We start from the raw sequence: 24,058 nt of genomic DNA, 5'->3' as shown, positions 1-24,058 counted from the left end.
CTGCATGTCTTCTTTTATCAGTATTTACAGCTGAGGCACGCACTGGAAAGACAGGGGAGGACAAATCCGGTGATAGTGACACCTAATCAAACATTACATATGCTACTTACATCTGAGTCCTCTAAAGGCCTTATTTCCGAACTATACAAAAGATTACTACCTGCCCATCTGGAGACATACCCACTGACTGTTAAAAGTAAATAGGAACGGGACGTTGGTCCCCTGACGGAAGACCAGTGGTCTGACATTCTAGAACAGGTCCCTAAACTGGCGGTCTCTGAGTGCCAAAGGCTTTCTCAAGTATATCTCATCCACAGGGTATATAAAACTCCCAGTCCCATTCAGAATGGGACTTAGACCAAATGCACAATGTGTTAGGTGTGGACAGGATGATGCCCATTTGATGCATGTTATGTGGGAGTGTGGAAACATTGGTGATTTCTGGAAACAAACCCTGGGACTCATAGACCAAATATATCATATCACAATACAGCCGTCACCTTGTTTGTGTTTGTTGAGTCTGTGGGAGGGAGGAGTAGACCCGGACTCTCCAACAGCCCTGTGAATAGCACGTATCCTGTATCAAGCAAGGAAGATACTGGCATACCATTGGTTAGATCCTCTACCACTGTTATCAAAGCTTAAAAATAAATTAAATAACGTCATTAGATTGGAAAGGGGAGTTTATTTAAAGAGAAAAACACTGAGAAAGTTTTACAAAATCTGACAGCCATGGATGGAGTCGCCGGGTCTCCCCTCTGGGGCACTAGTGCAGAATGCAATGTTGGACCAGTTACTGTTGTGCTTGCAGTGAATGGAACGTTTGGGGAGTAAAAGTTAAAACTAGTGTTTTAAGTGGCGAAGTGGACTTTGAGCGGCGCTGTGGGAGAGGGCCGGAAGGGTGTGATTAATGACTAAACGGGGAGAGAAAGGCAAGCGGGTATGGAAATATGATGCACAGCGACACGGCTGATGGAGGAGACTTTTTTATTAGACTGAGGTATTATTGCATAATTTAAACTTTTTATTATCTGTGGAGCCATATTGTTTGTAGGCTCAATTTATATAACTGATCTAAGAATCCTTTTTTCTTTTTTTTTTATATAGAGGAAGAACCTAATTTATAGACAACATATGTTTTTTCAATGTACGCTTTTACTAGTTATATAAGATGCAATATATTTTCTCTGTATTGATTCTTAGTTGTTTAATAAAAAAGATCTGATTTAAAAAAAACAGACAGACAACTACATCTACATTTTGATTATTTATATACACAGATATTCTTAATACGTTTGAACAAACAAGCTATAACTCAGGCAACCTCTACAGTCCCCCCTTAATAAAATATCTGTGATTATTATTAACTTTAAATTTTAAATTTTTTACCATTGAGATATATTTTATTATTTGTGACTTATTGCCCTTGGGACTTTAATTATATAAATATCTATATATGCGGGCTTTTCATGAGATCGGTTTAATTTAACACTACAGACTTTAACTCCCCCCTTAAGTACTCATTTTATACATTAAAAATAACTTTTTGATCTATAGGGGCTATTAGAATTGACGTTATTACTCTTATGAGGGCACATTATCCTGATTATGAAAGATTGAATCTAAAATTTATTTAAAAATTAGCACATAATTAAAAAAACAAAAAACAAAAGAACATTTGCTACAAATTGTCCATGGTTCTTCTTTCCAGATATAAAACAAAAAGGAAGATACTTGGTCAGTGCTAGTCCACTTAGGGCCACTTTGTGAACCTGGATAATCTGCTCTTGATAAAAAAAAACAACAAAACAACAAAACATGATGAAACTTCATGTATACAGTTTGTGGCACAGACTTGGAAAAAACCTTCTGTGATAATGGGCAGAATAGCGGCCGCTTTCTGCTTCGGTTGCGACGGGTCCATTGGTTTCTGAGATGTGACGTCAACTCGCGTGTCACTGCCAGTGCTCAGCAGACTAGGCCGGGGAGACATCAGCCTGATGGGATAGGCTCCTCCAAACCTTTTCCCGAAATGAAAGAATCTATAGCTAGTATTTTATATTAAGGAAAATCACTGAATATATTCATATGAGTTAGTAGGTGACAAAAACATTTGTAAATGGTTAGATTACAGTAACCAAACCACATTTTTGGGTCTATGAAATGGCTGAATTAAGTATTTTAGATTACTCAATTCGTACCCTCAACAGTCCCCCCTTTGACTCACTTCTGCCATTTCCAAATACTAAGGGTACCGTGTTCCCTTAGGAAAAGAGGAAGAAAGATCTGTTGGAAAACCTGCCTGACTGCACGTTGAGGCATGGGTGGAAAGGGGAATGGGATTTCTTCACCGGTTTGAGACCAAGGACCCCTAAGCGAGTCCTCACCCTTTGTAGTTGGACTTTCCCATGTCTCAAGGTTCTCTAAAGGGTACTTTACACGCTGCGACATTGCTAGCGATCTCGTTAGCGATGTGAAATTCTAGATCGCAAGTGCGATCTTTTGAGATCGCACATGCGTAAAATGACCTATGTGCGACCTCGAAAGATCGCACTTGTGATCTAGAATTTCACATCGCTAACGAGATCGCTAGCGATGTCGCAGCGTGTAAAGTACCCTTAAGTCCTCTCTTCTAACTGTTTCGGCAATGATGGTTTGGGACTGTACAGGTCTTTTTGTAAAGGATAAATATGAGGAGGACGCTTAGTGCAGCTCCGGTGGATCAACCCTTCTGCAATGCGGGGCGTGAATCCATGTTGTCCTGCCGTTGAGCTTTAATCAAAATTTCTGTGTCATTTTAGGATTAATAAGTCTCCTGACCGAAAACCATATACTACTAACTCTGATTTAGGATCTGAAATTAGAAAATACACTTGTTTATTTCTCTAATTAGTCAATCATATGAAAATTATACGTGCTTTGCGCTAGACCAAAAAAAAAACATTTTACATTGAAACCTGTTTATTACTAAAGAGAAACACAACACACACTAAAGAGAAACACAACACGCATTGATTTACAACTTATTAGTTTGTTTTTTTACATACCACTTGCATTATGTGGATTTTCAGCAATGACATCGTTTTCTGCACTGGAAAGCCTCTCACCAGACTTGGAAAGAAATCTACACAACACACACAGACTTGCATACAATGTGCTAATGATAAACATCTATAATCAGTTTGCAGTCTGTAAGAATGGGTAGAGCAGGTGCAGAGTATTTCTACGGACTCTTTACAGTTTTTCCCTCATTGTTTTAAGAACGTGCTTCACAAGACTGGGTGAGTTTGCCTACCTGGGTACTGAACCCTGGCGTCACCAAAGCGCACACTGATATCCAACTTTCACAGATGTTAGTCCATGTTACTTGGGCCATCATTAAGAAGAGATCTCATGGCAGAGAAAGCTTACCGCCCTTCATCCACAGACCTTCCTCAGTCAGCCGGCTCCCTGCGTCTCGCACTCCACTCCTTATTGGTTCACTTGATCCTGTAGGGATTTAAGAACACAAGGATTGACAGAAGTCACTGACGTGACAAATGTCACCGAGGCATGGTCTTTGTGCATGGTAAAGGACTCCTCAACTCTAGGCCCGTTCACTGCTTCTTGGTCAGCTGCAGCTGTGCGGGGATCTCCATCTGATTCCATCAGCTCAGATCTAGACTTTCTTTTCGGCGTACCTAGCTCATTTGACAACAGGAAAGATCTACATGCTACATACATTTTGACTATCTTAACTACCTCTGCTCCACCCATCTAGAGAGGCACTTACGTCACTTCCTTCTGTACCGATAGGAGGGGAGGCAGTGGCCTAAATTTAGACTAACTCATGTCGTGCAAACCGTAGCATATCCAGTGCAGAATCGACCACCATTTGATTCCATATATAAAAACAAAAACTAAAAGAAATATGCATTAGATCATTCTTATAATAGACATGTTTTATAGTAGTCCAATAAACATGACATAACTGTTGCAAAAGAAAGGCCAGCTTTAAAGCCTATCCAATATGTCTGCTGTGCGTTTTACTGCTGGAAAAATATAATAGATATCTACTTCCCCCCCCCCCTTTTCGTGTTTTGTTTTTATATACTGCTTTGACAAAACTTATAAGTTTATAACAGAAGACAATATAATAAAACAACCGATAAATATAACTTATACTTTACTGGGGAATTTTGAAACCTTATAAACACGGTTCATAGATATTCTGTCTCTACAAAAAAAAGGAAAGTAATCAATATTGGCAGTTTGTATGCAAAAATAATACAAAACAAAAACATAACGATAAAAACAAAAAAACCTAACTGTGTATATTTTAAGAAATATACTTTTCCCTGCAAAATTAATTTAATTATTTAGGTATTAGCATTATACTATTGATAATTTCTTGTCAAATTTTGAACTCTAAGGGGTACTTTGCACACTACGATATCGCAGGTGCGATGTCGGTGGGGTCAAATTGAAAGTGGCGCACATCCGGCATCGCAGGCGATATCGTAGTGTGTAAAGGCTAGATGATATGATTAACGAGCGCAAAAGCGTCATAATCGTATCATCGGTGTAGCATCGGCGTAATCCATAATTACGCTGCCGCGACGGTCCGATGTTGTTCCTCGTTCCTGTGGCAGCACACATCGCTGTGTGTGAAGCTGCAGGAGCGAGGAACATCTACTACCTGCGTCACCACAGCTCCCGTCAGCTATGCGGAAGGAAGGAGGTGGGCGGGATGTTTACATCCTGCTCATCTCCGCCCCTCCGCTCCTATTGGCCGCCTGCCGTGTGACATCGCAGTGACGCCGCACGACCCGCCCCCTTAATAAGGAGGCGGGTCGCCGGCCAGAGCGACGATCGCAGGACAGGTGAGTCCACGTGAAGCTACCGTAGCGATGTTCGCTACGGCAGCTATCACAAGGATATCGCAGCTGCGACGGGGGCGGGGACTATCGCGCTCGGCATCGCAGCATCGGCTTGCGATGTCGCAGCGTGCAAAGTACCCCTAAGGATTATAATAAAATCTACTTCACCAGCCGGAAAAAGCACTTGTTAGTATATAAAACACATATAGTCCTGCAAATCTCTGCAGAAACCATTTTTTTTTCCTTCTTTCTACTTCGTCAGTTTTTTTTTTTTACAACTTGTAATAAGTACACCCTCCCACATATCTTTGCTGGCTTAGCAGGCTTATGCCCCCCCCTTGTCCTTCAGAGTACGCGATGTTAGAACAGCTGGTGGGAAAAACAGATACAAGAAAAAAAACCATGGGCAGAACTTTCATTACAGGAATATATAAAATATATTTTTGTACCGTGTCAGCCAGCAAAAACAAAAGTACTACAGAGACATATATTACAGAAGCCTTAAGATTGATGGAGTGGAATGGAGAACATCATTAGAGCGGGTAGGTAGCTTGGGACTGGAAATCACTGCAGCAAAAAAAGCAAACAGTCCGGGGCTCCCCTCTGTATCACTAGGGAAGGTTGGGGCAGACTCGTGGGTGTAGCCCGGACTGTGGGCAGTATCTTGGGAGATCTCCTGGGACTGATTTAAAGGGATACTGTGATACTCTGGGAAAAAGCAACCAGGCTTCAGGTAGATCATTACTGGATCTACAGGGAATTTACTCACAACATTAGGCCCTTTTGACTATAATAATCCACATCAGATTTATTAGCACATGGGATAGAGAGCATCACAGTAGAAAATGCCCATAGGAGGCAAATCTCCTCACACCCTTCTGGGAAATATAATTTAGTCACGGTGAGAGTAATACCTCCTTCTCCATCATAATTTATGGCGGCCTTTAATTTATTTAATAAATAAACCAGCAACTCCCACTGGGGCAAAAATAGCAAAATATGGTCGGGAGTTATATCAGACACTTTATTAATAGAATTGGTTACAACAGCGTCAACTATAAATTTGAAAGAGGCCCCTGCAATACTTCTTATTTAATCTGACCATTACAGTATAAATTTATGGGCGATTGGCTTTGGTTTTGGGGCCTTGGACAGGAGAGGAATGGTGGGCCACTGCATCCTCTCCGGAAATGCCCGGGCTGACCACAACGCCAACAATTCTGTTGCAGGCTCTGCTGGTTTTGTTGATTGGGAGCTACGTATACGGGGGTTGGGCCCTGTCGGGGCATGGGCTGTGGTGGGGGCTGCACCGGCGCGGTTGTATACACAAATTGATCTTGAGCCCATCATCTTTTTAAAGCGGCACAATACTGTTGTCCACTTCGGAAAGTGGTGTCATCAGTGCCTGGGGGGCATTGTGAGATGGTGTTTCATTAAGGGCCAAAAACTGTCTCCTGCTTTTACTTTGATGAGATTAACTAGGTCCTTCCGAGCAGCTGAATATAACTGGTGGACCTGTAGCATCTTCCTATAAAATCGCATAGGGTTAATGTCGGGATCTGGCAGGCAGGGGGATTAATGCCGCTGACTGGATGGGGTTGAAAGGGACATATTTAAATGAGGGCTGTTCCTCGGTAGGTTCGGGGTAAGGCTCACTATGTGTCCTAGGGCAAAAAGGGGGATCCAAGGGGAGGGGATTGGTAACTGGGGAGCGTGACGCCAGATTGGCCGGTGAGGGGAGAAACGGCATTGCAGGTATGGGAGGGACCAGGGGTATGGGTGTGGAAAGGGTTAAGGGATGCTGTCTAATGACTGCAGCATCTGTGAATAATTCCGGAACTTGTCCAGAATTGGACTGTGAAATAGCAACAAAACAACCTTCTTGAGTGCCCCTAAAACCATCCTCAGACTTGGGTGACCTGTAGGAAAAACACATCTCCTCGCTCATCCTCTTCTTTGACCTCAATATATCCTTTCGATAGCAATATCTGCGTTATTCTGTTAAACAATTCAGCATCAATCAACAATCTCTTGTTACCTTCAGGCTTCTCAGCTTTCTGTCTAAACATTTTTGCTATCTTGGTGGTGTCTGGATTACACTAATATAGGACTATGCGGTGAGCGTTACAGCCCGGCCGGAACTTAAGGCCACACCTCTACACTAGCTGGCAACTCCTCAACTATATAGTAATAAGGGTATCCCGCGCTTGGAGGAGGGGTACAAAATGTATTCCCTCTGGACTTGATCAGCTGCACCAATATTTTTTATTGTCCTAATCCCTATCTTCTTTCACTGAGGATCTGTCTCATGAAAGGAGGAGGACGTACAAAAATGTACATGCATATACAAGAATGTCCCGACCTCCCGACTTGGTCAACTGTATCAAATTTAATGTCCTAATCCCCATATTCAGTCACGGGAATCCCCCCGCATCTTTAATTACAGACCGGGTCAGTCTAACTAGCTATATCCAGCCACCACCGTCTTTCCTGCCCTAACAACCGTCCTCTGGATCCCGTGTGACACTCGATCCACACCTCAGGGCTGGGATCGTGCTTGGAGCTCCAGCGGGCACTACCCTTGAGTCACAATCAGGAACCTTTTAACACAGATAAGGACACACAGCCCGTCACTCCCTCCTCTCCAAGAACAACCACAACGGCAGTGAATACAAAATATGTAACACTCACCGAGGGTTGTAGGGGGATCAGCCTGGTTGGAGCGGAGGGAGGTCTCAGTCCGTGACATCCAAACGATCGGTATTTGCAGGTCGGTAATGCGTCCTTGAAGGAGCTCCACGCTGGTGCGCCAAACTGTCAAGGGAGGAGTTTGGTTGAAGACTGCTAATGGAGTCCTCGTTTGGGATATCCAGAGACGGTTCCGTATTAGCTGTATATCATTGCCAATATATATCAATGTATATAAGACAAAGAACACACAGATATGCTCTCTTTCAGCCAGCGTCATCAACTGAGCTAGTTTAATTCGATAGATCCAATTATACAGTAAGTAAGCATGAATAACCTTGAAACTGAACAAGGAGTGCTTTCACTCCCCAATTTCTCACATCACATTGCCTGCCCTCCCGTACATTACTTTTGTGTGAACATTACTGATAACAATTTTACAGCTTCACGTTCTGGCTTCATCATCTTTGGTTAACTCCTTCATAATTATACAACTTTGAATTATACTATAGGTCTGTGCAATTGCTACATAGACAGACAGATTATACAACTACATCTACATTTTGATTATTTATATACAGATATTCTTATTACGTTTGAACAAACAAGCTATAACTCAGGCGACCTCCACAATATAATTTAGCAAAAGTATAAGTCTGACCCTCCACTGAAATTTTTAAAAACACAAACCGTCCCTGCTCATCCAGGTCTATACCTAGCACATTTTGTTGCAAATTCTTATGCACCGCTATGCTCACCCCTTTAGATATGGAGTCGGGGTTGGAGCTATGGTACCACTGCATAAAGTATTTGTTTTTGACCTCTGGAAAGTGTTGGCTTTTAAAATGTGTTTCCTGAATAAATAACACCTGTACCCCCATCTTGTGCATGCCATATAATATTTCTGCACGTTTCTGAGGGGTATTGAAACCCTTAACATTGAGCGAGGCCACCTTAATTGCTGACATGTTGATTTTTTTATTCCTCCTCACGGAAGGGACTTGTTGGGTAGGATAGGGAGAGGATACTGGGAAGTAGCGAAAGGTACGCACAAGGGGTACGATAAGAAAAAAGGTGAGAAAGAAAGGTACCACAAAAAAGACTAGAATAGCAAGCCTATAAAGAGAATAGGCAAACTCCTTAACACTATGTCAAGGAGAAGTTTTATGGAGAATCCAACCCACTTGCGTGGGGTAGATGATCCACTACTTGTTGAAACAAGTTTAGTAAGTGGGGGGTGTCTTTCAATAACCAGAACAAACACCAACAGGGGATCCCCTACAATATCACATAACGTACTGTATAAACACACAGAAAAGGACCCGTAATGACTCATAACCTATCCCCTCTCTCTGAAACCATTATTTTATGTCATGAATGAAACATCCTGTCAGGAAGTCCAACTAGTTAAGTAAGTATCTTGGGGATAAAACAATCCCAACATTTTAGTTTTCATAAAGGGAAACGCCGGGTGACCTTAGATCCATCCCAACCCTCATCCCCCACCATATGCCCTCCTCCAACCCTCAACCCTCAACGGAGAGGGGAGGGTCAGAGGGGCCACTGGGAGAAGATCAGGGGAAAAAAAAAAAAAAAAAGGAAAGAGGGCCCCCCCCCCCCCAAAAAAAAGGGGATAAATCTCCAGCCCCTCCGCTTACCTATTGGGTCACCCCCGCCTTCCCGCCCAGCAAATAAAGCTCACACAACCTAGTGTTCTAAATCTAAAGGAAACCCATATTCACAGTCCAGATGAACGTGTGGACCAGCGGATCATCGATGATTCTTCGTTTCTTGGCCGCGACTGTTGCTGTGCTGCTCTTCTACGGGTAGTAGGCCTCTCAGGAGGTCCCAATGGGAATGATGGCCAGTCCAGATTTGGTATTGGCGGTAGATTAAGGCGCTCTAAGAACTGTAATAAGCCACTTGGATCTTTCAAGGTCACCATACCTCTTTGATCTCTGACCTGCAGTTGAAACGGAAACCCCCAAGAGTAGGGAATATTTCTCTCTTTCAATGCCTCCAGAATCGGTCTCAGGGCTCGTCGTTTAGAAAGTGTGGTTCTAGACAGGTCTGCAAGAAACATAAGGCGGGCTCCGTCGAAATCAAACGGACTCTTGATCCTTGCTTGTCACATTATTTCTTCCTTTACTGTAAAGCAGTGGATTCGGCAAATGACATCTCTAGGGTTGTCAGAGTCCTGGTTACGAGGCCTTAGAGCTTGATGGGCTCTATCAATCAGCAGCTCCTCTGTGGGCTCCCTTCCGAGCAGTGAATTGAAAATACCTTTAAGGGTAGAGAATAATTCCGCTGCAGGAGTTGCCTCTGTAAGTCCTCGGATCCTAATATTATTGCGGCGGTTACGGTTCTTCTACTGTACCGAAGAGGAAGTCAAATTGTTTTGAGTGAAGAGTGAGGGTCTCACCCTGTGTCTTCTGCTCCACCGCCAATGAGGTCAAAGTTGCTTCCAGTCGGGTGACCTGATCTGACATCTGCGCCACAGAAGTATTCAGGGCCTGTATTTCAGCTTTATAAAGATTCTCAAGTCTCCCTATGTAGCCCTTCATGTCTGCTTTAGTTGGAAAATTCATCATTTGGGATCTGAGATCTTTAAACTCTTCAAACACAAGCAACAGGTGTCTCTGGGGTGCTACAGTTGGGATAGCCAGGGGGACCGGGGCGCGAAGGGTCTGCTGACGTGATCTTCTGCATTATTGGTTTCAATAGGCAAGGACTGTCCCATATTTTGTTCTTCCCTCTGTGCATTTGCTGGAATGTTAGATTGGGCTGCAGCCGACTTTTTGTGATCCGCAGCTTTAAGATGGGTGTTTCCTTCTTTAAAAAATGTCTTGATGCTCTCCTGGGAAACTGTGCTCTGGGTCTCTCTTGGGGCTGGGGATGGTGCCAGTGAGTTTTCAACCTCTCTTCACCATGGGGAAAGTAATAAATTCAATCCAGGCATATTAGGGTAAGTTCGCACAGTACGTTTTTCGCGGCGTTTTTGCTCGTTTTTCGGGTGCGTTCTTGGCCTCAAAACTGCATGTCTTTGCTTCCCCAGCAAAGTCTATGAGTTTTCATTTTTGCTGTCTGCACACAACTTTTTTTTTAAGCTGCGTTTTTTAGCTTTTAAAAAAAAAAAATGGACGTCAGTTTTTTCCTGCGTTTTCCCCCCATGCAATGCATTGGAAAAACGCAGAGATCAAAAACGCAGCAAAACGCAGCCAAAAACGCACCAAATCGTGGTAAAAACACATGCGTTTTTTGCCGCGCAAAAAAATGCAGCCTGTGCACATAGCCTTATGGTGTATAGTAGGGGGGTCAGAGTAATCAGATTCTTCCACACGTCTGTGAGGAGTCAGCCTCAGCGCTCCAGGATGCCGGGGGTTAGTGTTATCTCTTCACTCTGGACAATGCAAATATTTCCTCATGACAGCTACACTTAGCACCTGTAAAAGCTTCCTGCAAACTTCTTTCCCTTGCTATGGGCCTGCACTTCAACCCCCCCCCCCCCCCTCAGCTACATGTGCTCAGCTGCCGGCAATATAACAGGTTGCATCCACACTGCTCAGCTTCACTGGTACCTGTATGGAGGACTCCAGACTGCACCAACCAGCTCTCCCAGCGTTACAGACTGCAGGCCACAGACTCCACCACGAGGTACAGGCCTTCTTAGGTCACAAGCCTGCAGACTCTCTGCTCCACTTCACCTCTTCCCTGGGGATCCCATATCATGCTTGTCCACCAGCCCCCGCAGCTCACTGCAGCTCCAGCATTAACCCCTGATCGTGCACAGTCCTTCTCCGGTGAAATAGCTCCTCTGCAGGGTAAGACTCCCCCGTGGGTGCCAGGAACTTTCAGCACACAAGTCTGCGCCAAGCCATTGCCAGGCCACGCCCCCCCAGCTTCTTACCTTTTGATACAGCTTGAGTTGCCTTTTTGAGGAAGGCAAGACGGTTGGATCAGCGGTTCTCAGAAATAGTGGGTCGCTGTTCAGGCACCAGATTTATTGTTGCCAATCAGCATGGGACATATAAGATTTTGCGTGTGTGGTCCTAATTAAATTAAATTATAAAGATCTTGTATGTATGTATATATAGGAGACACCCCTCTGAGACAATAAAGTATCAGAAATAGCTCTCCCTTTGTCTCAAACAAATAAAAGATTACATCCTCATCACTCATTTATATAAGACTATATAAACGTTTTAGTTTCACATTCCTGAACTTCACTTTTAACAAAGAAACTGATACTATACAAGTCCTTATCTAAAGTAAACAGAGGGTCTCTGTTGCATTACACCAAAGGAGATACAGTACAGGCTCTTAAGCCTAGGTCACACGTGGCGACGCAGCAGCGATCATGATGACAATTTGACCTTATCAGGATCGCTGCTGCGTTGTTACATGGTCGCTGGTGAGCTGTCAAACAGGCAGATCTCACCAGCGACCAGTGCTGTTATGATCCGGAACCATGGAAGACCACCATAAATCATTGGTAAAAGGTGACAAGAGCATTGGCAAATAATCTGGCCACCATCCCCTTACTAACCATCACAACTAGAAGTAGCCGAGGGGTGAACTAACATCCTGTGCACCGCGAACCCAGCCGGAGAACTAGCTATCCTAAAGGAAGGAAGGATGAATAACTCTCTGCCTCAGAAAATAGCTAAAGAATAGCAAGCCCCCCACATTCAAAGACTGCGGTGATATAGGAAAACACAATACACAGATAGATGATAGGATTAGCAAAAGGTGAGGCCCTACTGACTAAATAGGACAGGATAGGAAAGGGGCTGATGGTGGCCAGAGAAAAACCCTACAAAATTCCAAATTCCTGATAGTATAAAAAACCCCTCAGATCGCTAGATCTGAACTCCGTCCTATACCAGGCGCTCTTGTCATACCAATGAACAGAAAGCAGGAACCATTACAAATCCAAGAAGCCACAAACACATGGACTTATAAGAGCAATAATCCAAACATAGCTGCAGGGAGCTTCCAAGCTAAGCAACCGAGAGGGAAGATCCCTGCCTGCAAATAAACTGAAAATAACCACAGTAAATGACAAACTCAGATAAGAGCAAAAGAGTCAAACAACAAATAAAGAGCCAAGCACTTATCTGGGGTAGATGTGGTCAGGAGCAGGATGAAGCATGCTGGTGAACAAAGAACAACTGACATCCGGCATAGCCTGCTATCAGACCAGGGTTTAACACTAGAACTACTGGACTCGTCACACCTACAGTTAGGTCCAGAAATATTTGGACAGTGACACAAGTGTTGTTATTTTAGCTGTTTACAAAAACATGTTCAGAAATACAATTATATATATAATATGGGCTGAAAGTGCACACTCCCAGCTGCAATATGAGAGTTTTCAAATCCAAATCGGAGAAAGGGTTTAGGAATCATAGCTCTGTAATGCATAGCCTCCTCTTTTTCAAGGGACCAAAAGTAATTGGACAAGGGACTCTAAGGGCTGCAATTAACTCTGAAGGCGTCTCCCTCGTTAACCTGTAATCAATGAAGTAGTTAAAAGGTCTGGGGTTGATTACAGGTGTGTGGTTTTGCATTTGGAAGCTGTTGCTGTGACCAGACAACATGCGGTCTAAGGAACTGTCAATTGAGGTGAAGCAGAACATCCTGAGGCTGAAAAAAAAGAAACAATCCATCAGAGAGATAGCAGACATGCTTGGAGTAGCAAAATCAACAGTCGGGTACATTCTGAGAAAAAAGGAATTGACTGGTGAGCTTGGGAACTCAAAAAGGCCTGGGCGTCCACGGATGACAACAGTGGTGGATGATCGCCGCATACTTTCTTTGGTGAAGAAGAACCCGTTCACAACATCAACTGAAGTCCAGAACACTCTCAGTGAAGTAGGTGTATCTGTCTCTAAATCAACAGTAAAGAGAAGACTCCATGAAAGTAAATACAAAGGGTTCACATCTAGATGCAAACCATTCATCAATTCCAAAAATAGACAGGCCAGAGTTAAATTTGCTGAAAAACACCTCATGAAGCCAGCTCAGTTCTGGAAAAGTATTCTATGGACAGATGAGACAAAGATCAACCTGTACCAGAATAATGGGAAGAAAAAAGTTTGGAGAAGAAAGGGAACGGCACATGATCCAAGGCACACCACATCCTCTGTTAAACATGGTGGAGGCAACGTGATGGCATGGGCATGCATGGCTTTCAATGGCACTGGGTCACTTGTGTTTATTGATGACATAACAGCAGACAAGAGTAGCCGGATGAATTCTGAAGTGTATCGGGATATACTTTCAGCCCAGATTCAGCCAAATGCCGCAAAGTTGATCGGACGGCGCTTCATAGTACAGATGGACAATGACCCCAAGCATACAACCAAAGCTACCCAGGAGTTCATGAGTGCAAAAAAGTGGAACATTCTGCAATGGCCAAGTCAATCACCAGATCTTAACCCAATTGAGCATGCATTTCACTTGCTCAAATCCAGACTTAAGACGGAAAGACCCACAAACAATAAAGACCTGAAGGCTGCGGCTGTAAAGGCCTGGCAAAGCATTAAGAAGGAGGAAACCCAGCGTTTGGTGATGTCCATGGGTTCCAGACTTAAGGCAGTGATTGCCTCCAAAGGATTCGCAACAAAATATTGTAAATAAAAATATTTTGTTTGGGTTTGGTTTATTTGTCCAATTACTTTTGACCTCCTAAAATGTGGAGTGTTTGTAAAGAAATGTGTACAATTCCTACAATTTCTATCAGATATTTTTGTTCAAACCTTCAAATTAAACGTTACAATCTGCACTTGAATTCTGTTGTAGAGATTTCATTTCAAATCCAATGTGGTGGCATGCAGAGCCCAACTCGCGAAAATTGTGTCACTGTCCAAATATTTCTGGACCTAACTGTATATAGAAATACATGGTGCAAAGTAGTCAAAATGACTACCTCAGTAGTTCTAGTGTTAAATAAGCAGAAAGTTAGCAATGGAAACGCCCATTGCTCAACACACCTGCTCTCTGTCCAAACCATCCCTAGCCACAAGAGGGAGCCTCACAGCAGCCAAAGCATAACTGACATTCCCAACACAGCCCCCAGCCAGCAGCGACGCGTGGAAGCAATGCTGCACTTGGTAATTAAGGTAAATATCGGGTAACCAAGCGCTTGGTTACCCGATATTTACCTTGGTTACCAGCGCACACCGCTTAGAGCTGGCTCCCTGCACTCCTAGCCAGAGTATACATCGGGTTAATAAGCAAACCGCTTTGCTTATTTACCCGATCTGTACTCCAGCTACGTGTGCAGGGAGCCGGCACTGGCAGCGTGAGGGCGGCGGACGCTAGTAACCAAGGTAAATATCGGGTAACCAAGCAAGGAGCTTACCTTGGTTACCTGATATTTACCTTCGTCACCAGCGTCCGCAGAAGCCGGCTCCCTGCACATTCAGTTCGTTGCTCCCTCACTGTCACACACAGCGATGTGTGCTTCACAGCGGGAGAGCAACGATGAAAAAAATAGTCCAGGACATTCAGCAACAACCGGCGACCTCACAACAGAGGCAAGGTTGTTGCTGGATGTCACACACAGCGACATCGCTATCAAGGTCGCTGCTACATCACACAAAATGGTGACTTAGCAGCGACGTCGTCGTCGCTGTCGTGTGTACCATGACCATTACACAAAGACAAAATGGAGTGTAGATTTAACAAAATGGATTCTGCTCTCATTCAAGCAATATATAAATGGATGAATAATGCGTACAACTTGGCTATAACAAAAACAAAAATTCTCCAAATTAAAAATGTGTAAAAAGATGAATAATTTGTAAATGAACCATTATAAAAAGTACACAACCGTAATGACATAAAATGAACTCTTTATCAACAGATAGTAAAAGTCTATTAATAAATACTAAAACAGAGATTCTATTCATGACTATGGCTTCACTCCTGTGTGAATTTTCTCATGTGTAATAAGATTTGATTTCTGAGCAAAACATTTCCCACATTCTGAACATGAATATGGCTTCACTCCTGTGTGAATTTTCTCATGTGTAATGAGATGTGATTTCTGAGCAAAACATTTCCCACATTCTGAACATGAATATGGCTTCTCTCCTGTCTGAATTTTCAAATGTTTAACAAGAATTGATTTCAAAGCAAAACATTTCCCACATTCTGAACATGAATATGGCTTCACTCCTGTGTGAATTTTCTCATGTGTACTGAGATGTGATTTCAGAGCAAAACATTTCCCACATTCTGAACATGAATATGGCTTCACTCCTGTGTGAATTTTCTCATGTGTAATGAGATGTGATTTCAGAGCAAAACATTTCCCACATTCTGAACATGAATATGGCTTCTCTCCTGTGTGAATTTTCAAATGTTATCAAGAATTGATTTCAAAGCAAAACATTTCCCACATTCTGAACATGAATATGGCTTCACTCCTGTGTGAATTTTCTCATGTGTACTGAGATGTGATTTCAGAGCAAAACATTTCCCACATTCTTAACATGAATATGGCTTCACTCCTGTGTGAATTTTCTCATGTGTAATGAGATGTGATTTCAGAGCAAAACATTTCCCACATTCTGAACATGAATATGGCTTCTCTCCTGTGTGAATTCTCTCATGTGTAATGAGATGTGATTTCAGAGCAAAACATTTCCCACATTCTGAACATGAATATGGCTTCACTCCTGTGTGAATTTTCTCATGTGTACTGAGATGTGATTTCAGAGCAAAACATTTCCCACATTCTGAACATGAATATGGCTTCTCTCCTGTGTGAATTCTCTCATGTTTAACAAGATCTGATTTCTCAGCAAAATATTTCCCACATTCTGAACATGAATATCGCTTCTCTCCTGTGTGAATTCTCTCATGTTTAACAAGGTCTGATTTCTGAGCAAAACATTTCCCACATTCTGAACATGAATATGGCTTCACTCCTGTGTGAATTCTCTCATGTGTAATGAGATGTGATTTCAGAGCAAAACATTTCCCACATTCTGCACATGAATAAGGCTTCTCTCCTGTGTGAATTTTCTCATGTGTACTGAGATCTGATTTCTGAGCAAAACATTTCCCACATTCTGAACATGAATATGGCTTCTCTCCTGTGTGAATTCTCTCATGTGTAATGAGATGTGATTTCAGAGCAAAACATTTCCCACATTCTGCACATGAATAAGGCTTCTCTCCTGTGTGAATTCTCTCATGTGTAATGAGATGTGATTTCAGAGCAAAACATTTCCCACATTCTGAACATGAATATGGCTTCTCTCCTGTGTGAATTCTCTCATGTTTAACAAGATATGATTTCTCAGCAAAATATTTCCCACATTCTGAACATGAATATGGCTTCTCTCCTGTGTGAATTCTCTCATGTTTAACAAGGTCTGATTTCTGAGCAAAACATTTCCCACATTCTGAACATGAATATGGCTTCTCTCCTGTGTGAATTCTCTCATGTTTAACAAGACCTGATTTCTCAGCAAAATATTTCCCACATTCTGAACATGAATATGGCTTCTCTCCTGTGTGAATTCTCTCATGTTTAACAAGGTCTGATTTCTGAGCAAAACATTTCCCACATTCTGAACATGAATATGGCTTCTCTCCTGTGTGAATTCTCTCATGTTTAACAAGATATGATTTCTGAGCAAAACATTTCCCACATTCTAAACATGAATATGGCTTCGCTTCTGTGTTACTTTCACTTCCCTTAGCATTCTGTGTGGAACTCCTGGTACCGTCATCTGCCATAAATAAAATTGAAGTTATAAGCTTTTAATAATATAACCTCAAACATACACAGACACACATAAATCCATACAAATTCCAAAGTGTGTAGTGTTCTACTTTAAAAAGGCCTATGCGGCAGAAGACACCCAAAATGACATTTTAAAAACTGCACCCTTTGAAGTGCTCAAAACGACATTCAATAAAACATATCTACAAAAGCATATCCAGTGGCACTCAATAATATATGGATACTTTGGCATTGCATTACTGCTGTAGAAATATTAGAAAAAAGGGATTAATACATAGGTAATGAGAAAAAATGAATAAAACGACAGGCATTGCATTACCGCTTTAGAGATATTTGCAAAGTGAGATTCTTAGTTTATGCACAGGTAAAATATATCTTTGTACCGTGTTAGCCAGTAGAGATAAAAAAATTGTTTAAAAGAACTGAAGTTCTCAGTGGTTGATACCTTTTAATGGCTAACTGAAAAGATGGTAATAATAGCAAGCTTTCGAGACTACTCAGGTCTCTTCTTCAGGCTCAATATAACACAAAATCTGAAGAGTCACATATTTATACACAACAGGACATAGAATGGGGCAGTAAATAAAAAGTTATGTGAAGCAGAACTATCACTATGGCAAGAGGACAAACTGTTGTGGCCATAAATATTGCTGCAGTTCAGTGTGAAAGTTTTAGTGACCTCTGATTGAGGTCTGGTCCAGGGCTGTGATGCCCCCGGATGGACTGAGGAGCACATCTCTTAATTGATGTAAAAAAACAAGAATCCATGAGACACATTCATTTCTGCTCTGAATGTGTCAAAGGTCATCATAAGTTTGTACTCCCATAGTCTCCTCTCTCTCTGGGACTTGAGGTTACCTTTCAATACCACCAATTTCATGTCCATGATGCTGTGGTCTAGGTTACAAAAATGTTTGGCCACAGGTAGATCTATCCTTTTTTCTCTAATAGTGTGGCGATGAGAATTCATTCTTGTCCTGAGTGGTTGTCCTGTCTCCCCTACATACAGACCCCCAGTTGGACATTTGGTACATATAATTAAGTACACCACATTGGTTGTGGTGCAGCTGAAGGTACCTGGGATCTTGTAGTCCTGATGTGATCTGGGAATCTTTATCTTGTCCGTTGTCAATATAAATGGACAGGTCTTACATTTTTTCTGGTTGCAGGGAAGTGTTCCTGTTTGAGAGGACAGGGAGCTTTTGACAATGAAGCTTCTTAGATTTGGGGGTTGTCTAAAACACAGAAGTGGGGGGGGATCTGGAAAGATAGATTTTAACCGGGCATCCTTTTGCAGTAATGGTTGTAGTTTCCGTGCAGCTCCTCTTAACACCTCCAGATGTGGATTGTAGGTGATTGCAAGAGGGACCCGGTTGTTTTCTTTAGTTTTATAATGTAGGAGATGGTTTCTTGATATTCTGGTGGCTCTTGTAATCTGGTTTTCAAATGTTCTTGGGTGGTAGCCTTGATTTAGAAAGGTCTTTCTGAGGCCCTCAAGGTGATTGTCTCTATCTGTACTGTTGGAACATATCCGATTGTACCCGATAACCTGGCTGTACACTATAGAGTTTGTGTTTTGGATGAAAACTGTCCCATTTCAGGTATGTTGGACGGTCAATTGGCTTCTTGTACAGGGATGTCTCTATTTCATTGTTCCGTAGTTTAATGATGGTGTCCAAGAAGTTGATTTCAGTGCAGGAGTAGTTGAGTGTTAGGTTGATGGTGGGATGTAACGGATTAAAGTGTTCATGGAAGGTCTTCAGCTGCTCCTCAGACTCTGTACAGATGATTAAAATATCGTCAATGTAACAGTAGTACGCCAGAGGCCTGATAGGACAAGAGGATAAAAAGTCACTCTCAAGCTTGGCCATGAAAAGATTTGCATATTGTGGTGCCATTTTGCTTCCCATTGCAGTCCCAGTCTCCTGTAGCTATACGTTATTGTCAAATGCAAAGTAATTATGGGTGAGGATGAATTTTGTAAGCTTCACTACAGAATCGGCATCAGTTCCTGTATTTTCCAGGAAGACTTTGCAGGCATTCAATCCATCCTGGTGTGGAATATTAGAGTACAAGGATTCCACATCCATGGCTGCAAGGATGGTTCCCTCTGGTAGAGAACCTATTGCTGATAGTTTTTTCAATAGGTCAGTAGTGTCCTGGATGTAGCTGGTTGTATCCCTTACCAAGGGTTTAAGGATACCCTCTACCCATCCAGAGACTTGTTCAGTGAGAGTGCCCACACATGAAATGATGGGTCTTCCTGGGTTTCCAGATTTGTGAATTTTGGGAAGCATGTAGAATGTGCCTATTCTTGGACTTACCGGTATCAGTTCATCAGCTGTTGAGGATATGTCAGGCAGACAAGAGACCAACTTGTTAAGTTCCTTGTAATAGTCCTGTGTAGGGTCAGACTCCAATTTTTTATAGTAGCGTGTGTCCATCAGTTGTCTGCTTCATTCATGTAGTCTGATTTGTTCATCATGACTATTGCACCCCCTTTTTCTGCAGGTTTAATGATGATTTCTTTGTTGGTTTTCAAAGATTTTATGGACTTTCTCTCCTGGGCACTGATGTTGGATGGTTGCCTCCCGTGTGTGTCTAGGATAGTGGATTCACATGTTGCTATATCTGGATAGTGGATTTTACCAAATGTCTGAAAGTGTCTATATAGTTATCCAAATGAAGGTTGCGTCCTGGTGGAGGTGTCCAATCTGACATTTTCCTGGTTGTCAAGATCAGTCTTCCTTTAGTCTGGGTGGATTCTCAAACATCTGCATCGTTAAAATATTCCCTCAGACGTAGTCTCCTGAAGAAATCTTCCATGTCACTGCAGAGTTCAGTTTTGTCTAGAGCTTTAGTAGGACAAAATGAGAGTCCCCTAGAAAGCACAGCTTTATAATCCCAGAGATTGATAAAACAGATCCTTTTGTGTCTTGAATGGAGTGGTTGTCCAAGTTGTTAGGTTTTGGCTTTGTTCTCAACCTGTTTGTATTAAGTCCAGAATTGAGGCGCAGTCAATGTAGTTTCTTTTCCTTGTTGTGGATCAGAAGAGTTCGTAGTCTGTAGTAGTATTGTTGTCCTTTTTGCTCTGTGCTTTCTGGAAGCGTCTTCCTTTGTGTTTCAAATTCCCTCTGGATTTTACTCTTGATGCTGTAGAAGACATGCAAAAGGTGGTTCCTTAGTCTCTCAGAAGTCCTGTGACAAAGGTTTTTTGCATAATGGGTATTTTAGGTATGTAGAATTGGGTTTGTAATCCAGAGTCCTTTGGGGATCAGATTCTCCTTTTTGCATTTGGATAAGAAAAATATGTCACTGTCCAGTTGTGCACGTTTCTTCAGAAGTGTCTTTAGTTCCATCTTTTCAGTTAGCCATTAAAAAGGTATCAACCAATGAGGACTTCAGTTCTTTTAAACAATTTTTTAGTTTATGTATTGACCAATCCATGTGAGCCCGATAACCTTGACAAGCACCTGACCAAGCACTCTGCCCTATAGCCAGGGTGTGTCCACCATCTTATTTAGCCAGAAGGCAGACATGCAGATTTTTAATCACACAGAAACATTTAAGGTTAGGTTCCCAATATAATGAGATCACCTTGTCAAAGTTATCGGGCTCACATGGATTGGCCAAGACATAAGCTAAGAATCTCTCTTTGCAAATATCTCTGAAACAGTAATGCAATACCTATGTCTTTTTACTCATTTTTCACATTAGCAATGTATTTATCCCTTTTTTGTAATATTCCTACAGCAGTAATGCAATGCCAAAGTACACTTTAGATGCGTCACAGAAATGAAAGAAATGTGGTAGGAAAAAAAAGATTTTAATTTTTCCCACAAAAGTGTTGCTTTAACCACAAATTTTCATTTTCCCAAGGGTAAGATGAGAAAATGGACCATATAATTCTGTTGTGCAATTTCTCATGTGTACGCTGATACCCCCATATATGCTGTAAAACTATTGCTTGGGTCCACGGCAGGACTCGGAAGGGAAGGAGCACAATTTGACTTTTGGAGAACAAAATTAGCTGAACTAGAGGATGCCATGTCACGTTTGTAAAGCCCTTGATGTGCCTAAACAGTGGAACACCCCATAAATTATCTCATTTTGAAATCTACACCACTGAAGTAACGTATCTAGGTGTGGAGATCATAGGAGTACCCTTATATAGGGCAAGGGGTCTTTAGAAGACCCCCCAGCTATTATGGCAACCCATATGCACCCAATGATAAATGTTGCTGGGGGCGTTGGATATTTGGAACATTGTACCCCATAGGCTGCGAGCTGCAAATGCTGCTGTCGAAAAGTTAACAGCAGTGGGTGAAGCTTACCTCCACTGAATAGACATCATCTGCTGGCAATAATGGAGACTCAGCTTCTGAGCCGCAAGAAGCAATAGGATGTAATAATATGTTACATATCGAAAAGGAGTTAAAAGAAAACCTGGCAGCTACAAAAACACTATTTACCTGCAGATATAGTGGTAATCTGAGTACCTAGCATTTAAATATCTATCTGGTTTATTAGAACAGTGTGTGACACTAGTCACTGCACGGACAAGCCGTGAGGCAGGGTTATCAAACGTTCCGGGGTCAGATACAAAGAGAGCATGCCGTGAACTAAGGGGAAAGACAAAGGCGTAGTCAGCTCTGGGGTCAGAATATCAGGAGGATAGCGGATATGGGCAAATGGATGGTCAGAGGAGGTCCAAGGTCTGGCAGCTATAGATCAGAACACAGCACAGATAACCGAGGCACACATTCGCAAGGAGCCGCGGTGGCGTCGGACTCTGTTCACAAGCAACCTGAAACTAGTTGCTCAGCTTCAGCTGAATCTTTTACACTGTTTTCAATTTCTATGGAGTGGTTTTTGGTTCCTTGAGACTCAGGGGGCTAATTTCTATTCAGCTGTGTTCTCCCTATTTAAGGTTTGAGATATTACTTGTTACTGCAAATGATACCTTCAGTTTATGCTCCTGTGATTCCGGTCTTTATGGCGGGGTTTGCATCTCCTTTCCCGGTAAGTGGGGTGGGGGGTGGGGGTGTTAGATCAGAGCTTGGACAGGAGTTAGTGTTACGCTGGCGGCCCAGACCTGGATACCATCAAGCCTACCCCTGGGATAAGAGACAGCACAAAGTCCCTAGACTGAGGGCCTGTTTCGGGGGGGTCCCTTCTCCAGTTACCCCGGCACCTCCGTGATACCCTGGTTTTGGGACTAACTACTCAGCTAAGTAACTGATCAATCACTCAGAACAGGGAACCCCTGAAGAAACCAAGCACCTCCCAGTTTCAGATTGGATAGTTGAGCTGTCGCTCAACAAACGACCAGCTTGGCACAACACTGATTCCATAGAGAGGCAAAATTGTCACTCACTGCGTACAAGACAGAGGAGAAATTGTGACAGTGTCTGCAAGGAGAAAATGCAATTACACTCTCCCAGCAGCTATTCACTTCCAGTCACCAGCACAGTGGGAGAGGCTGTAACAGTCACCACTCACTATATAGTGAATGCACAGTAATCAACCCTCTTGTTCCTTGGCTGACAGCCTGTGAGCGGTAAGTGTTACTGTTTCCCGCAGTGCATCGGTGACTGTATACGAGCGGCAGCAGGGAAAATGTAACTTTATTTTCTCCTTGCAGCTGGGAATGTGTCTGTTCTTCTTGTTATTTAATGGTGACTCTTCACTGAGGAAGGTTACCTGTGGAAAGGTCTCTACTCCACTCATCACTCCGCACATCCATTTCTCCTTTTTCCATTGTGTCTGCAGCGTTCTGCATATCTTTTCCCTGAATTTCAAAGCTGTAAAATAAATAATGTAAAAGTCACGGACAGAAGGAAAAGTCATGTGGAAGGTTCTAGATGGACGCTTCTGCTACCAAGGCCATATGACACCTGAGACCAATCCATGCATGGCCTCTACGCCTCTTATATCGCCCGTGCGGCCCCAGAGTCAGTTCAGCAGGGATAGAAGCAGACGTGGCAGGGTCCACTTAGTGTGGTACATTATGACATTGGGATTTCCTTCATTGTTTTCTCTTCACAATTTGGACGCCCTAATGCTTATTTTTCTATCATTTTATAATTGTTTTAGTCAACATTGTTGTATTTTTGAAAGCTTTCTTTTTGAGGTACATTAGTTTTATTGAATTTTTTTTTCTTTAAAGGAGTTGTCCGACATAAGAGCAACATTTTTTTGTAAGCTATTCTGTGCTGTATTGTCATATAAGGCTACATGCGCACGCTGCAGTTTTTTTCTGCACACAAACTGCAACCAAAACTGCACCTTGTCAGAGTGAGCCTGGAAATGTCCCAAAAACGCTTGTAATACAGGTGCGTTTTTAGTGCGTTTCTTTGAAGGAGAAACGAAATATGATAGGAAAGGATAACGGATAGATAGCTAGAATACATGTTAGATAGTAAAAAATAGAAATAATAGCTAGATGGATAGATAGATAGATAATAAGAACATATAGATTAGATACTAAGAAAGAACAGAATACATAGAAAGAAATAACAATATAGCCAGCTTGGTTAGCTGTTTTTTATTGTTGGGGGGGGGGCTGGGGGTAAAAAAAATAACATGGGGTCCTCCCATTTTTCATATCCAGTACAGGAACAGCAGCAGCTGCAACCCTCAGCTGTCTGCTGTACCTTGGCTAGTTATGAAAAATAGAGGGGATCACCCCCTTTTTTTTTAATTATTTGATTTATTAAATAAAAAAAAATAATTACGTGGGATCCCC

General features: G+C 42.4%; 1 pseudogene; it reads right to left on the bottom strand.

Moving 5' to 3' along the window:
* Positions 1 to 14,952: 14,952 nt before the first annotated feature.
* On the bottom strand, positions 14,953 to 23,073 carry LOC142258715 (uncharacterized; annotated as a pseudogene).
* Between the last annotated feature and the right edge of the window lie 985 nt (positions 23,074 to 24,058).

The sequence above is a fragment of the Anomaloglossus baeobatrachus genome, assembly GCF_048569485.1.
Source record: "Anomaloglossus baeobatrachus isolate aAnoBae1 chromosome 3 unlocalized genomic scaffold, aAnoBae1.hap1 SUPER_3_unloc_2, whole genome shotgun sequence".
Classification (NCBI taxonomy): Eukaryota; Metazoa; Chordata; class Amphibia; order Anura; family Aromobatidae; genus Anomaloglossus; species Anomaloglossus baeobatrachus.
This window is presented reverse-complemented; position numbering and strand designations above follow the sequence as displayed.